The following is a 19,302-nucleotide window of genomic DNA, read 5'->3' as shown; positions in this document are numbered from 1 at the left end:
TAGACTTTAAATTATTTATATTTTGTGACGGGGATTCGTTACAATTATTTTGTTGGGTGTCGAACCATAAACTTTATGATAAATCTCGAAGAATTTCAACAAAACACTTTTATTAATAAACTTTACGTTTCCGGTGTCCGTGACAAATCAAATCATGTTTTTTTTACCTACTGTCCCTCGCTCTTTTTAATAATGGACTCGTCCAAGCGGTCCGAGAGGGGCCCTATAATAATAATAGTTCTCTGTTACAATTTTTAAATATAAAACTTGTTGAAACAATCTTAAAGAATACTTACTACCTATTTTGATTTTTTTCGTCTGAATCTCTTAATATTCTAAATGAATACACTTTACTTATTAGATAAGTATACACATGGCATATATATGATTCCAAGAAACGGCGTCAAATTACCTTTGAAATGACAATAGTCAGAATCGATCGTCGTGTCAAAAAATTGTACGAGTATCTAAAAATTTATTTTGATGCTATCATTTCGTTGTAGAAGTACCTAAAAATTTATTTCGTGCTATTATTTCGTTATAGAAGTACCTAAAGATTTTTTTCATCTAAATCGATCGAGGCGACGCGACGCGAAGGGTCGAAAATTGTACGAGTACCTAAATATTTATTTCGATGCTATGATTGAGCTTGCAGAACTACCTAAAGTTTTTTTCATCTAAATCGATCATCATGTCAAAAAATTGTACGAGTACCTAAAAATCTATTTCGTGTTATTATTTCGTTATAGAAGTACCTAAAGATTTTTTTCATCTAAATCGATCGACGCGACGCGCGACTGTCAAAAATTGTACGAGTACCTAAAAATTTATTTCGATGCTATGATTTCGTTGTAGAAGTAGGTAATTTTTTTTTTTCGAAATCGATCAAAAAGTTGTACGAGAACCTAAAAATGTATTTTGACGCTATGGTTTCGTTGTAGAAGTACCAGAAGTACCTAAAACTTTTTTTCATTTAAATCGATCATCGTGTCAAAAAATTGTACGAGTACCTAGAAATTTACGTAGAAGTACCTAAAAATGTTTTTCGTCTCAGAAAACAGATCGTCCTATCAAAGAATTGTATGTAGAAATACCTAGAGATTTATTTCGGTACTATGATTTCATTGTAGTAGTACCTAAATTTTTTTTTGTTTAAATGGGTCGTCGTATTTGTCTTTTGACATTATTCCATATGCGAAAATGTCAAAAAATTGACATATTGTATGTCATTCTATTTCCAGTAAATCTATTAACTGAAATTTTTGACAGATGAATTTGACAGATAAAATTTCTGACAGATGAATTTTTCAGCCAATAGAATTACAGTTGGCTTGGAAATGACGATCGATCACATTCCCCATATAATTTTACATATAAAATGACAGCAATTTTCATTTCATTGCCATCGCTGACGCCGTTTTTTTTCGATAATGAATATGATAGTATTCAGTTATTTCACAATAATTAATTTTATTGCATTATTTCGTTCAGTGAGATCTAAAAAAGTAATTTCAGTGAAACAAAAATTTTGACAGCTACACGTATTCTTTAAACTGTGGCTACACACTACAGTAATACGTTGTATATTCAGTTTACGGCTGGATGCTATCTACCAACACCATGTAAATATAACAAACACGTTTTATGGTTGCATCTCTATAATATGTTCTATCTTTTATGTTTACTTTGTATTCGAAAACTTAATTACAGTAATATTTGATAATACAATATTCTTAATATTCATTGATTGCAATATGAATGAAAATAGTAATTTGTTTTAATCACAGTTCTAATAATTTAAACTTGAAAGTATGGGGTTCCCAGAAAAGTAGGTGGTTCCCAGCCTCTACAAATAGGGAATTCCCAGAAATTGATGCTTTTAAACCTACACTTTTTTCCTACTTTATTGCTACATGAATTTCATCAGACGCTAAAAATTTAAATTATTACATTTATACTTTTTAAAATTTTGTTTACAGTCTCAACCAAACTCAACTCGCCAGATTAAACCTTATATTATTTTTATTTTTAAATAAAACTACTAGAAACAATCTTTAAAGAATGCTTATTTTCATTTTTTGTCTGAATCTCTTAATATTCTAAATGAGCATCTTTTTTCTACCCGTCTTGCCCACAGTGCAAATTTTTAAACTGCCGCCCTCATATCTGTATGTACATAAAAAATAAGTTAAAATAATTCTTTATAACAAAATAGAAAAAAGGTTAATGATAAATACACACATACCATATGATTCCAAAACACGGCTTCAAATAACCTTAGAAATGACAGTCGTCGGAATCGATCGTCGTGTCAAAAAATTGTACGAGTACCTAAATATTTATATCGATGCTACCATATCGTTGTAGGGCGTTCGTTATATGGCATTGATTTGCAATAGCACCTCGAACCCACAGTTTCATTATGGAGCCAGATTAAACCAATTGGAATGAGTATTATGTTACCGTAAAAGCCCGAATATTGGTTAAACGTAGGGTTACCCACGTAGGAGCCCGAAATATGCAAAAAGGTCACTTTAGGTTAAGTTTATATTAGGTCTATATTTTTATTAATGCAAAACCAACTAAAACCTAATTCTAATCTAACCTAAACTCACTCCCTCTTTTGCATATTTCGGGCTATTACCTGGGTATTTCTAGGTTTAACCAATATTCGAACTTACGGTGTAAATTTATGGACGGTCCATAAATTTAAATTCGCCGTACAAAAAATAAGTAATAGTTACTGTAGATAAAAATAAATTAAAATATAGTTCCACGATAACTTAGTTTGCAGCTTCTTCTCATCATACCTAGTAAATACCCGTCACAACCACTACTCATAGTATGTATACCTATGTATTTTTAAACATCATTATGAGATTTAAGTCATAGGTGCCCATAATATGAGTAGCGGTATTGACGGTTTTTTTGTTATGATGAAAATGTTGTGTGATATGAAAAAGCAACAAAATATATTATCGATTGCAGAACTGTACCTAGTTTACATTCAGTATGTCCAATTAATATAGATCATTATAGCTATACATGATGTTAAAAATTTGCTACCATTATATTTTGATAGTTGAGTTTTTGAAATTATTTGTTAGCGTCTTAAACAAAACAGACCCATAATAATTCAAATCTTTATCATCCAAGACTTCCATGAATTATAAATTCTTTGATTACCTGCAATTAATATATTTGGTCCAATTTATCAGTTCTGCATCATATTCGAAATTCAGATTGTGTGTGACACAACGAAGAGTCAACGTGCAACGTGAACGACAAGAAAATGGTAAGTAAAAAAAATTGTAAAGTCTTAATTACTAATTACACAGTCGTTCTCTTGAGTTCTCCTGCCTAAAATCTATATTGCCTTCCCTAAGATTTTAAATATATATGATTGAAACTCAATATACAAGTTTACCATAATTTAAACTTAAGATAATTATTTAATTATTGAATCCATAATTATATTAAAATATAACACGAAGTTACTAAATATTAACTATTTCTACTTAATCATTTAATAATTCTGATAAAAACACGCTTGATTATTTATTTTAGAAATCATACGGGTTATAATCATTAATATGACTATATTAACAATACTTAAATCAAAATTTATTTGAAGGAATGCTACTGTATTACAATAATTGTAAAACAAGTATGTAATAATAACTCGGAATAATTATTAAAAACTGTTCATTTTGTTATAGATGTCGTCTTGTCTCTATTATTTTATTAGCCGTTTAGCTATAGTTTGATTTCAGATAATGTAGATTTTAATGTGTCATTTGTTTTTTTTATTGGAATTATTATTTTTAGCCTATTTGGTATACTCTATGAAGTTATTTTTAAGTGCCCCTGTCCATTTTTCAATTATTAAAGTGCCTTTAGTTAAAATTAAAATTAATTAATTGTAATAGGTGTATAGTATTTGTATTATGGGTTTGTTTATTTTTTATGAAATCATTTTTTTTCCTATTAAAATAAACTATGGAGGGCTTTAAAAAGGAGATTTATCGACAATGGGCATATTTAAAATTTCTGTCCCTACTTTAAAGCAAGTTTCTCGGTTTGACACCAGAGGCACTGTAAGCGTGTGAGATTGATCATTTTCATTGTTAGTATACGATTTAACTGTGTTTTTACTAGTTTTTTTTTTAAATTTAGAGTTAATTTATTGAACTATTAGCAATGTACCAATGAGTATGATTAAAAAAATCCTAAACGATAGATCTTGCTTCGTACCTGGCTGTATAAGTGGAACTTACAGTGGAAAAAAGACAAATAAAGAACGGGGTGAAAGAAACCCAAGCCTTTTCAAAGGTCCTAATGTAAGTGGTATACCTAATTAATTAAAAAAATATGGATAGATGTTAAGAAAATGTATATATATATATATGTATTTTTAAACATCATTATGAGATTTAAGTCATAGGTGCCCATAATATGAGTAGCGGTATTGACGGTTTTTTGTTATGATGAAAATGTTGTGTGATATGAAAAAGCAACAAAATATATTATCGATTGCAGCAACTATACCTAGTTTACATTCAGTATGTCCAATTAATATAGATCATTATAGCTATACATGATGTTAAAAATTTGCTACCATTATATTTTGATAGTTGAGTTTTTGAAATTATTTGTTAGCGTCTTAAACAAAACAGACCCATAATAATTCAAATCTTTATCATCCAAGACTTCCATGAATTATAAATTCTTTGATTACCTGCAATTAATATATTTGGTCCAATTTATCAGTTCTGCATCATATTCGAAATTCAGATTGTGTGTGACACAACGAAGAGTCAACGTGCAACGTGAACGACAAGAAAATGGTAAGTAAAAAAAATTGTAAAGTCTTAATTACTAATTACACAGTCGTTCTCTTGAGTTCTCCTGCCTAAAATCTATATTGCCTTCCCTAAGATTTTAAATATATATGATTGAAACTCAATATACAAGTTTACCATAATTTAAACTTAAGATAATTATTTAATTATTGAATCCATAATTATATTAAAATATAACACGAAGTTACTAAATATTAACTATTTCTACTTAATCATTTAATAATTCTGATAAAAACACGCTTGATTATTTATTTTAGAAATCATACGGGTTATAATCATTAATATGACTATATTAACAATACTTAAATCAAAATTTATTTGAAGGAATGCTACTGTATTACAATAATTGTAAAACAAGTATGTAATAATAACTCGGAATAATTATTAAAAACTGTTCATTTTGTTATAGATGTCGTCTTGTCTCTATTATTTTATTAGCCGTTTAGCTATAGTTTGATTTCAGATAATGTAGATTTTAATGTGTCATTTGTTTTTTATTGGAATTATTATTTTTAGCCTATTTGGTATACTCTATGAAGTTATTTTTAAGTGCCCTGTCCATTTTTCAATTATTAAAGTGCCTTTAGTTAAAATTAAAATTAATTAATTGTAATAGGTGTATAGTATTTGTATTATGGGTTGTTTGTTTATTTTTATGAAATCATTTTTTTTTCCTATTAAAATAAACTATGGAGGGCTTTAAAAAGGAGATTTATCGACAATGGGCATATTTAAAATTTCTGTCCCTACTTTAAAGCAAGTTTCTCGGTTTGACACCAGAGGCACTGTAAGCGTGTGAGATTGATCATTTTCATTGTTAGTATACGATTTAACTGTGTTTTTTACTAGTTTTTTTTTAAATTTAGAGTTAATTTATTGAACTATTAGCAATGTACCAATGAGTATGATTAAAAAATCCTAAACGATAGATCTTGCTTCGTACCTGGCTGTATAAGTGGAACTTACAGTGGAAAAAAGACAAATAAAGAACGGGGTGAAAGAAACCCAAGCCTTTTCAAAGGTCCTAATGTAAGTGGTATACCTAATTAATTAAAAAAATATGGATAGATGTTAAGAAAATGTATATATATATGTATTTTTAAACATCATTATGATATTTAAGTCATAGGTGCCCATAATATGAGTAGCGGTATTGACGGTTTTTTGTTATGATGAAAATGTTGTGTGATATGAAAAAGCAACAAAATATATTATCGATTGCAGCAACTATACCTAGTTTACATTCAGTATGTCCAATTAATATAGATCATTATAGCTATACATGATGTTAAAAATTTGCTACCATTATATTTTGATAGTTGAGTTTTTGAAATTATTTGTTAGCGTCTTAAACAAAACAGACCCATAATAATTCAAATCTTTATCATCCAAGACTTCCATGAATTATAAATTCTTTGATTACCTGCAATTAATATATTTGGTCCAATTTATCAGTTCTGCATCATATTCGAAATTCAGATTGTGTGTGACACAACGAAGAGTCAACGTGCAACGTGAACGACAAGAAAATGGTAAGTAAAAAAAATTGTAAAGTCTTAATTACTAATTACACAGTCGTTCTCTTGAGTTCTCCTGCCTAAAATCTATATTGCCTTCCCTAAGATTTTAAATATATATGATTGAAACTCAATATACAAGTTTACCATAATTTAAACTTAAGATAATTATTTAATTATTGAATCCATAATTATATTAAAATATAACACGAAGTTACTAAATATTAACTATTTCTACTTAATCATTTAATAATTCTGATAAAAACACGCTTGATTATTTATTTTAGAAATCATACGGGTTATAATCATTAATATGACTATATTAACAATACTTAAATCAAAATTTATTTGAAGGAATGCTACTGTATTACAATAATTGTAAAACAAGTATGTAATAATAACTCGGAATAATTATTAAAAACTGTTCATTTTGTTATAGATGTCGTCTTGTCTCTATTATTTTATTAGCCGTTTAGCTATAGTTTGATTTCAGATAATGTAGATTTTAATGTGTCATTTGTTTTTTTTATTGAATTATTATTTTTAGCCTATTTGGTATACTCTATGAAGTTATTTTTAAGTGCCCCTGTCCATTTTTCAATTATTAAAGTGCCTTTTAGTTAAAATTAAAATTAATTAATAGTAATAGGTGTATAGTATTTGTATTATGGGTTTGTTTATTTTTATGAAATCATTTTTTTTTCCTATTAAAATAAACTATGGAGGGCTTTAAAAGGAGATTTATCGACAATGGGCATATTTAAAAATTTCTGTCCCTACTTTAAAGCAAGTTTCTCGGTTTGACACCAGAGGCACTGTAAGCGTGTGAGATTGATTATTTTCATTGTTAGTATACGATTTAACTGTGTTTTTACTAGTTTTTTTTTTAAATTTAGAGTTAATTTATTGAACTATTAGCAATGTACCAATGAGTATGATTAAAAAAATCCTAAACGATAGATCTTGCTTCGTACCTGGCTGTATAAGTGGAACTTACAGTGGAAAAAAGACAAATAAAGAACGGGGTGAAAGAAACCCAAGCCTTTTCAAAGGTCCTAATGTAAGTGGTATACCTAATTAATTAAAAAAATATGGATAGATGTTAAGAAAAACATTCAAATTATATACTGTCAGTGAACAGATTAATTTTAACTTAACTCTTTTGAAATAAATTGAGTTCACTATTTATTCATTAATATTTTATTTACGAAAATTTACCTTTACAATTATTAGATGACTTTGAATATAATACATCTTGAATTTAATTTTCTACGAAACAGTGACAATTTGCAAAACTTTGCTAATGGCATTAAAACTTAAATTCAGAAAATCTAAAGAAAAACACTATTGGACACAGGAAACATTTCAGCTTAATATGCATATTCTCTGGTTTCAGCTATAAAAAGTATGGGATAGAAAGGGTGCAACAGTAGTGTTCATCTTCACTTTCCATTGAAGTTATTCCTGAAAAAATACTTTTAATTTTCGTGATTCAGTTTCTGTCAATTGCCGTAAAACCACTACTAGTTTGTTACGAAAGTTTTTAATGTTTTTAAAATCACTAACACAAACACACCATAAACTATTTAATTCGCATTTGTCATCAAGAAATAACTCTGGAAACAATTACTGTTTACATCAAATCAAAGGTTGAACTTTTTGTACAACAGTTCTCGGGAAGATTTATTTTAGCAGCTTATATTTTTCTTCGGCCGTGTGTGCACTAAAAAGAACCATATAATGAAACAATTTTATAATAACAACTTAGAAAATGAATATCTAAAACCGGCATCTGATATAACCTAACTTCTAACTTACTTTTCAAACTAAAAATTTAAGGTTTTGTATTCACAATTTTAGCCACGCACATTGTTTAATTAGAAAAAAAAACACGTTTCTAAAAGCTAAATCTGGTAAAAATATGCCCAAATATTAACTGAACTCTATAATTTATAACAAAATAGTAATTCTTGCCATAAGAAGCTGTGTATTTTTCAATCTCTTTGATCACATGCGCCCCTAACGGCGATTTTCGAACTTCATTTAGATCATGAAATCTGGGCCCAAAATTTTTGCGTTCGATTCGCCTCCTCCTTTTAGACTCCATAAAATAAACATAGCTTACTAAATCTCTAGCTAGCCATTTTTAAATACAGGATGTTAATTAAGTATCTGGTCAAACTTCAAGAGGTGATTCTTTGAGTGTTTTTAAGGTAAAAAGTTCATATAAACATGTGTCCGGAAATGTATAATTTTAAAGATACAGGGGGTGTCAAGGTGTTTTCTAATAGACCTTATTTCTTAATATCTCAAAGATTCGTTAGCCGATTTTGTTGAAATTTCGCCGTGTTATGAAATTTAATAAGTTAGCATTAATTAAATGATAATTATTATTTACAACAATATTTAAACGATAAAAACTTATCCCAATAAATATTTGGAACCGCCTTGAATTCATTTGTTTTACGTTGGCGGTGGAAACCATGCAAGCTTTTTCTTTGTCCTAAGTTGTTAATTTAAAAAATAATTATCATATAAAAAATATAGGTCCTAATAGCCTAAATTTTATCAAAATATATCAGCAGATCCGATGAGACCCGAATTATTATATGTTTTGGAACTTAATGATTTAATTAATTATTCCCTTTAATGCATCGATTGTGCGCATTATCCTACGCGCCAAGAAAAGATATTGCATTAGTCTAAATTTATTATTTATGTTATTCCGCTCTTTCACGTATAATTTTCCCCCTGCTTCTCATATGGAAAGAGTTAGATTAAAAAAGCCCAACTGTACTTAACAACCCATGCCTTGACGCATATTCTTTTTTATAATAATATCGGCTTTCAGAGACTAAACATCCATATCCATAAAATAGTTGGCCCACACTAGTAAGACCTCATTTCGGCCCTCGGACGGCCTTGCTCTATTCAGCTATCGACTTACGTGTTGAGAAGTTGATTAGGCAGGTTATTGAACTCCATGTCGCCTCTAGCATGTCGTTTTTTCAAAGATGGGTCCCATATAAACGCGGCCAGAAGTATTTTCAATACTAAAATACTTTACTCCCGTTTCCAAAATTTGGTGTACGTGGGGGAATAAATTTCCAAATTAAGATTGATTCTGACTATACCTTCCATATCAGCTCCCTTCCGTTTACATAAGATATTATATCATGTAAATGAATAAGACAATGCACACTATCCGCTCCGTTTCCCTTCCGTTCCATATCCTTTCCTTGCATATATTTTTTTGGCGGACGGACTGAAGCATATTGGAAATAGCGTTGTTATGTTCTTACATTTCTACCAGCAGTTAAAATTTTGCTTATATTTATTTATTCTTTCAGCCCTTAATTAAAACTCTTACCTTTTTCAAAAGATACAAATTTTTAAAATAAAACTTTAGTAATGATATAAATCGTACAATTACAATTATGGAACTGATATGGAACGGAAGCTTACGTATAGCGTCAAAACAATAAAAAATACGGAACGGATATGGAATGGATATGAAATGGAAATGGAAAATATAGTGAGAATCAATCATTTACACCTTCATTGTTTATTGATTCAGATATCGTATTTTTATGTTTATACCGCGTGGTGCATCGTCGTTGGAAACGTAGGAAATCCCAAGCAAATTTTGAACTGTTTAAATATTGGCTCCACTATTGATTTTACAGCGAAGTCGTAAATAATTTTTTTATGATTTATATATGATAAATACACATGCCAAATTTGAACAATTTTGGACCAGCCGATTTTGAGTAATTTAAGAAAGACTGCATCTAATTTTAAATTAAAACCGAACAGGTAACAATCAAACACCAGTCAAAAAGTGATATGCCTTAGGTTTACAAGTAATTTAATTTTAATAAAATTTTAATATTCAGGGAAAATTAACCGAAACATGTCAGATACTAAGCTATTTCCCGCGTATTAGTTATGTGTATAACAATAAATTATTACTAGTAGTGAATATTAAAATTTTATTAAAATTAAATTACATTTCAAAATGACGCTGACAACTTAAGGAATGCCGGTTTTGACTGGTGTTTGATTGTTACCTATTCAGTTTTAATGTAAAAATCGATTAAGTTTTTCTCAAATTACTCAAAATCGGCTTGTCCAAAATTGCTAAAATTTTGCATGTGTGTTTATGAAACGTTTAAGAGCTTAAAAAGTCTATTTACAACTTCGCTATAAAATCAATAGGGCAGCCAATATCTGGACAGTTCAAAATTTGCATGGGATTTCCTATGTTTCCAACGACGATGCACCACCCGGTATATGAATTCGGATAATTATTTTAATTTTATATTTGCGTATTTGCAGCTATAGAATGTTTGCCATTGGCTGATAAAATTTGTTTAGATTTACCTCGTCTAGCTCAACACAAATCGTCTAAAAGATGCTAAAAATTATCAGCTGTTAAATCACTTACAATTTCTAAGTGAATAGTTTTAGTGAGTAAATACCTGTATACAGTAATACCTGTGTCTTTAAAAGTATATTTTGCAATTAATCGAGATTCTGGCAATAGAGCAATTATGAACTAATGGCATTTAGGTCGCACTTTGAAACATATCACACAGTTATGAAAAATCTGACGAGTTAAATTTCGTCCTCTCATAGGCCAGAAACGTTCACGCATTGCTGATAAAGGAGCTTGTGGACCACAATGAAAAATTTCAATATGTGTCCATTCATTTGGTTCAGTTTGCTGTTGAATTTCCAATACTCGATTTGCAATGAATGTTTTCCATCGATTTGAATCTGAACGTATCCAGTGCAATGTAATAGTTGAATCTGACCAGAAATATTTATCAGCAAAAATATCTTAGTTGATTTAATGATTTTTGTCACTCAGTTAGCAAGTAACACAGCTGCATAAAGTTCAAGTCTCGACAGCGTAATAGTTTTTAAAGGAGCTTAATTCTCTGGGTTTTTTAATTTTAATTCGAAATTAAATGCCGTGAATATTTTGATTTTAAAATGAAATCTTAAAATCAGGGTGCAGTGGAAAGGTCTACAAAAACATTGAGGTAATATTAATTGTTATACAGGGTCCGGCAATAATGCGTCGGGCATCTGTAGCTCCTAGAATAAAAAACGTAAGAATTTTGTTTAAGTGCAAATCTAAAGTATGTTCTAGGATGTATTCCAGGAAAATATTTTAACTTCTATTGAGTGGCTCAAAAAAGTGTAAGTGGATCGGGATGATTTTTTTAAATGGAACACCCTGTATATTATTGCATTGCTGGCTTCTTTTCAGACAACTTTACATAATCCTAAGATATGAGTAAATATTTCGATAGTTTCAGAGATATTAATAAATAAATAAAAAATATATATTTTTCAGCCTTTCTTAAAAAAATTAGTAAAAATACAAGAACTGTCCTGAAGTCAAAACTATATTAGGTATTTACTTTAGATGGTATGTCTTTACCTTGCTATAAATGTGGTAATCGTAAACCATACAGGACGTTCAAAACTCTCTAAAATACGTCAAACTTTCTAAAACATAAAATAACTTTTCTTGTTTTTTTTTAAATGGAACACCCTGTATATTATTTTTTCAATAGATGGAGAATTAAAAAATGAACATTTTTTATATTTAGAGTATTTCAAAATTTTTAACAGTTTCGCAGATATTCGCGGTTTTATATTTCATGTGGCATTTTCCATAATAAATTTTTATCAAAGCCATCTAATTATTTTTCTCTCGTATTTTACCGTTGAGAGAGCCATATGAAATAATACTGCCTGTATCTGCGAAACCATTAAAAATGTTGAAATACTTTAAATACAAAAAATGTTCGTTTTTTAATACTCCGTCTAATAGAAAAATAATATACAGTGTGTTCCATTTAAAAAAACAAAGAAAAATTATTTTATATTTTAGGAAGTTTGGCGTACAATTTTGAACACCTTGTATGATTTAAGATTACGATATTTATAGAAAACTTAAGTATAGACCATCTAAAGTAAATACCTAATATAGTTTTGATTTCAGGACAGTTCTTGTATTTGTAATAATTTTTTTTAATAAAGGTTGAAAAATATAAATTTTTTATTTATTTATTAATATCTCTGAAACTATCGAAATATATTTATTCATATTTTAGGACCATGTAAAGTGATCTGAAAGGAAGCCAAAAATGCAATAATATACAGTGTGTTCCATTTAAAAAAAAATCATCCCGATCCACTCACACTTTTTTGAGCCACCCTATAGAAGTTAAAATATTTTCCTGAAATACATCCTTGTACATACAGTAGTACCTTTAGGTTTACACTTAACCAAAATTCCCAAGTTTTTTATTCTAGGAGCTACAGATGCCCGACGCACTATTGCTGTATTGGTGCTGCTGCTCAGTAGCTGTTGTTGGCTATTGGTAGTTCAATATTTCTTAATAAAATGTAGTCAATAACGTTATTGCCCGGACAGTGATTAACAAAACTCAATAAATGAGTAACATTTTCAACATTGCCATTAATTTATGACTATTTTCTTAATTATCAGGACTATAACGATATTATCCGTTGAAATTGGGTCTTACGTTATTGACCGAGTATTATCGTAAATGTTATGTGTATGTTACGGTTAAGGTCCGATGTCCGGTTAATGTCGACATTACCCAGTTAATCTCGAGAATAACACACAACAAAACAACCAAAAACATAACCTAACCCAAACATTAACGTGTTTATGTCGACATTAACCGGACATCGGACTTTAACCGTAACATATACATCATTGTCCGTAACATACTGTATATTGATTGACAAAATCTGTACATTGACTTCGTCCGTCAATACCACTAGCTTTAAAATCCTATCGAGCTTGAAATGTTCTGTTAACAGACCCACTACAATTTCTGTCAGTTCGGTTTGAAGTAAGTTCAATTAATGAACCTAACTAATGCGTTTTATGAAAATAGCTCTAAGCATTTGTGTTTCATTATTTTCTGATAGAAATGTCTTACTTATTCCAATTATATGCTTTAATTACAAACTCTTCAAAAACAAAAAACAACTTTTAATAAAGTTTGTTAATAAACAGATAACTTCAGTACTATAATTTAGTTAACAAAAATACTACTAACTACATCAAAACAGTTTAATAAAAATAATTTCAAATCAAACATTATCAAAAATCTTAATAAAATCAAAAAATCAGTGTAAATTAAATGCCAAATACAGGTAGAAACTTCAAATTAGTTATAAAGTGTAATTAATAATGAAATATAATACTGCAATAACCCCAAAAATAATAAAGTTCTGGATACATCCAGGTCAAAAATATAAAACATAATATTTGAAATTACAAATTAATATTAATAATATATTTCTATATAACAAACATTATTATGTTATTAATAATTACCAGCAAATTATGATTCATATTTATTTGTTTCTATATGCTTCTGTTGTTTATTTCGGTTTGATATATTGTTTGAAATATATCTTTTTGAAATAAAAGAATGAAATAAAAATGTTATTTCAAACTTGCCTTGTTTTTATTTTCTAATATAAACAATTATGACCTCTCATATAGGTATATCCTCAGTCAAATACAATAAATGTACACAAAAATTACTGTAAAAAGCGAAGATACCAAAGATACACAAACCAGAAGTAAACAGAAAATTACTAGGTTGCCCCTTATTTATTTACAAAGTTTGTTAAAGAAGATCATACATAAGATTATTCTACACCAATGATTACAGTATTTAACTGAATTATAAATATTTTTTCGCCACACTTTTTTCGCTTTAAGATTTATATACCTTTTATTTTTTGATATATATGTGTAATATTTATTCTTTTGTTTCGTTTGTATATCGATAATTTATCATTACTGAAATAAAAAATCAAATATGATCAAATATGATAAACTTGAACTGTAACACAAAAAAAAAACAAGAATAATCTAGTTTTATAAACGTCTATGTATTATATTCTCTATAATGAACGATAAGAAAATATCTACCAGTATAACTCAGAGAGATAAAACCAACGCATTTCCTCCAAGAATAATACAATCGAATCCAGAATTTCAGCCAGAAAAAGCAAAGAAATATTAAAAAATTCCACAAAGAACAAAGTAACTCAAAGAATGTGCTTGCGATGCGATGTTGAGAAAAGACAGAAGACGTCCTCTATCGTTACAGTGACTATAATTTAGATTTTTTTCAATAAGGTCTAGTTCCGAAAATTGTTATTAGAGGGCGCACCACTGATTTAAAACCAATTTTTTGGGCGGCGTTTGAGGAACACGATCCGGCTGCTGTATCGCCTGGAAGGCGTATTTGTATTCGATCTTTTGTCGTTTACTAAAATACACATATTGTATTTGTAACAGCGGCGTGCAGTCCATGGATGCAAGGGAAGCAGTGCTTCCCCTAAACAAATTACAAAACATCATGGTACGTGTCCTAATATTTTTCAACATCCCGAAAAACAATACGAACAATTTAATTGGTTAACAGGGTGTGAAAATATACGTAAGTTATTTGGTTGGCCATGTTTATTATTTGAAAATGAAAAGGGTCTCTGGAATAAAACTAGTTTTTTTCACAACCAACAATTTCCATAAAGCTGTAAAAAGACATATTATGTCCAAAGCACATTTAGGCCGTCATTAAAGAAAAAGTCTTTGGCAAAACCAGAATTGAAAAGGCCCTTAATACGCAGTTGGAAATTAGTCAGCGCCACAAGAAACTAGTCCATAAAAATAGACAAATATTAAAAAGACTTATCGATGTCGTTTATTTTCTCGAACTGATATTGAGCAACAAATAAACTGTAGATTTAACGGTTTAAATGATTTTAAATTCCTGGAGTTTTACCATTTTGATGCATATAAAGGAAAAACTTTTCCAGAAGATGCGTTTAAATCTCTTCTTCTTCATTATGGCCAGTTCTTCGACCGAGTGTTACTGCGATCTGAACTGAAAGTGATTTTTGAAACTGTTGGCATTATTGCAAAAAATAACGCTAGAGAACTAATGCAATTTTTAAAAGTGTCGAAATTGTATTAATTAGTATTGACAATTTCTGCCACAAGTTCATCAGTAGAACGCAATTTTTCAACATTAAAACGAACAGAAAATTTTGTGAGAAATTCAACGGGTCAGGAGAAACTTTCGCAAGTATATCGCTGTTATCCAACGAAAATTATCTTCCCCAAATCATGTCGGAGCATCCAGATTTTTATGATGACGTAATTGACGAATTTGCAATAAGTGATCGAAGAATCGAATTACTTTAGGTAAGTTTTTAAAAATTGCTTCCCTATCATTTCACCGCACGCCCTGGTTTTTACCATCGTCTTTTATTAATTTTGCCAGATGATGCCTAACAGATGTTGAAAATTTTTAACAATATACCTGACATATTATATTATTATGTTTTCGAGTGGTTTTTTAAACCACCATACCTTCCTTTAAGGTTTAACCGTAATAGCAAATAAAAATTTAAACATAATATTTAAAATCAACAAATAAATACGAGTATTATCAGAAAATCAAATTTGATGAAACAAGAGAAACATTAATTGTAACAAAAAAAACAACAAGAATAATCCAGTTTTATAAAGAACTAATAAATTATTCTATATTATATATAGAACTATTAAATTACAGTATTTGTTTGTCATAAACGATAGGAAAAGATCTATCATATCATATAACTACGAGAGACAAAACTGACATTTTCTCTAAGAATAATACAATCGAATCAATAATACAATGGAATCCAGATTTTCAACAAGAAAAAGCAAAGAAATATAACAAAATTCCACGAGTAACTCAAAGAATGTGCTTGCGATGCAGAGAAAAGACAGAAGACGTTCTCTATCGTTACAGCGACTATAATTTAGATTTTTTTCAATAAGGTCTAGTTCTGGAAATCGTTATTAGAGGGCGCACCATTGATTTAAAACCAATTTAGGAAGCGAATTCTGGCGGATGGCGTTTGAGGAACACGATCCAGCTGCTGTATCGCCTGGAAGGCGTATTTGTATTCTATTTTTTTCCATCTAATATTTTTTGTCGTTTATTAAAATACACATGTTGTGTTTGTGACTTCGTTTTTTATTAATTTTGCAAGGCGGCGCCTAACAGATGTTCAAGATTTTTAACAATATTTATGACATATTGTACTACTTTTTTGCCGTTTTTTTAATGTTTTTTAGTACTTTGACTTTTTTAGGGATTTAAAAGTTTATTAGTTAAACGGTTTTATTTATTTCTCTAAATATGTTTTGTCATTTTAATACCTTAAAAGAGGGTTTCTATAGAACTTGGGTATTAATTTTAATTATTCTGTTCGTGAAGGGGAATATTTTTGATTAAATATGATTCCACTTCTTAATTTTATTACACATATATTGTCGTTTTAAAAATGCATTTTTGAACTGTAAGTATTTGATTAATATGGTAAAGTGTGGCAGCATAATGTGGAAGGTTATAAATATATTTCTGATATGGGGGTTAATTAATTTGTTTAATATATCAGAAATGTGTTTACACTTCCTGATGTTTGTTAATATTTTATAATATATATGATATCCTACATATCAATGCACACTATTGAGATTTCGTAAGCCAGAAATGGAGCAAAGATGATTAAATGAGAGAAAACTTGCGCTTTGTTGATCCATACAAGGGCGTCTTTCAAAATCAAAAAATTGCCCATTTCTTCCAAAGAATTTTAACGTTTTAACTGTAATAGCAAATAAAAATTTAAACATATTTTAAATCAGCAAATGAATATAAGAGATAAATCAGTTAACCAAATATGTTGAAACATGAGAAACATAAACTGTAATAAAAAAAAAATAATCCAGTTTTATAAAAGACTATTCAATTATTATATATCATCAACGATAAGAAAATATCTATCGGTATAACTGCGAGAGACAAAACTGACATTTTCTCCAAGAATAATACAATCGAATCCAGAATTTCAACAAGAAAAAGCAAAGAAATATAATAAAATTCCACGAGGAACAAAGTAACTCAAACAATGTGCTTGCGATGCAGAGAAAAGACAGAAGACGTTCTCTATCGTTACAGCAGATATAATTTAGATTTTTTTCAATAAGGTCTAGTTCTGGAAATTGTTATTAGAGGGCGCACAATTGATTTAAAACCAATTTGGGAAGCGAATTCTGGCGGATGGCGTTTGAGGAACACGATCCAGCTGGTGTGTCGCCTGGAAGGCGTATTTGTATTCGATTTTTTTCCATCTAATATTTTGTGTCGTTTATTAAAATACACATGTTGTGTTGGTGACTTCGTATTTTTATTAATTTTGCAAGGTGGCGCCTAACAGATGTTCAAGATTTTTAACAGTATTTATGACATATTATACTACTTCTTTTTTGCCGTAATTTTTCGGGTAGTTTTTAAAGACTTTTACATTTTAACATCATGAAAGGTTACTTGTTTATTTCTCGAAACATGTTTAGCCATTTTAATTTCTTAAAAGATCTTCTCTGTAGAACTTGTGTATTTATTTCGCTTGTAAAGTGAAAATTTTTGGTTAAATATGATTCCACTTTTTAATTTTATAATCTCTAAGGCCTAGGTCTCAAAATTATTATTAGAAAGCACACCATTGATTTAAAACAAAAAATTTTGCAAGGTGGTCCCTAACAGATGTTTAAGATTTTAAAAAATATTTTTGACACATTACACTTCCTTCTGCTTAAGACGGTCCTACACGATGCGTCCAACGTTCGAACGAACGTTCGAACCAACATTTGACACAGTTTTCGACAATATTACAATTGGCGAATGTGTCTCCTACACGATGCTTCAAACGTTCGTTCCAACGTTGGACGCAAACCTGGCGCTACATTTGTGAAATTAACTCAGTGTCGTACATACTCTTCGCTTGAGCAGATATGGATAATATATTAAGTGCTGGGATTGCCGCTGGTATGATAGTTTTAAGTTGCGCTAAACTGTTAAGAACCAAAAGAACTACATAACAGGAGCAAAAGAAAAAGAAGACGTAACAGAATCTTATGAATCTGTCTATAGCATCATAAGCAAACCTAGATGTTTTGTATATATCTGCACTTCCAGATCCGGTTATATAAGAATCTATAACTTTATAACTTTCCTCCTTAACGTTCTATACGTTGCCATTACAGATTCTTTTGTTTTCTTCAATTCTGCTACTGATAAGTCTATACTCATTTGAGAGAGAAATGTCACGCCAAGCATCATTTAAGGCATTCCGGTTTTTATGCTCTGAATGCCTGGGATTCCATATAATTGGATATTTCTCGTAAATCGAAATAAAGTCCATTATAATTTGATTATTCCACTCTATTTTAACTAAAAACGGAAAATTTTAAAAGTAATTTTAGTAAAAATTAAAAACTTATTCACATATCTAATATAAGAAGAAAATCTTGATGAATAGAAAAAGTGAATGAATAAAAGGAAATTTCAGTGTTTTCACTAAAGTAATGTAATAACCAAAAATTCTGTCCGATATTTATTAACACAAAGAAAACCAATAATTAATCTTTCTATATACCTATGTATGTACTTACATATTTCTGGCAAAGAACAAATCACGAAAACGTTTCAGCATGAGGAGACCACGTTTTAGCATTAAAAGCGAGGCCGCTACTGATCCCAAGTAAAATATCAGCCACGTGAAGACTCTCGTGTAGGAGCGCAGCGAACATTACTTCGAACGTTGAAAGGTCCTTTTACCGACAAGAGCCCGAACTTGCTTTGAACGTTCGACACATGGATTTCTGCGCTCCAACACGATGTGGCGAATGCCGTGCGTCCAACGTTTGAAGGTGTTCGTCACATCGTCTAGGACCGTCTTTACAATATTTTTTTGGATTTTTTTTTCGAGTGTGTTTTTAATACTTTTAATTTTTA

The 19,302-nt window shown here is 29.6% G+C and overlaps 1 protein-coding gene across 9 annotated transcripts in view; it reads right to left on the bottom strand.

The window, feature by feature from the left end:
- The window catches only part of LOC115875628 (collagen alpha-1(XVIII) chain-like), a 955,759-nt gene that overhangs the window by 55,283 nt on the left and 881,174 nt on the right, over nucleotides 1-19,302 (bottom strand). The window lies entirely within an intron of this gene.

This window comes from Sitophilus oryzae, unplaced genomic scaffold (assembly GCF_002938485.1).
Source record: "Sitophilus oryzae breed Bouriz unplaced genomic scaffold, Soryzae_2.0 scaffold_1393_pilon_pilon, whole genome shotgun sequence".
NCBI lineage: Eukaryota > Metazoa > Arthropoda > Insecta > Coleoptera > Curculionidae > Sitophilus > Sitophilus oryzae.
Note: the sequence above shows the minus strand (reverse complement) of the source record. Positions and strands in the feature narration are given on the sequence as shown.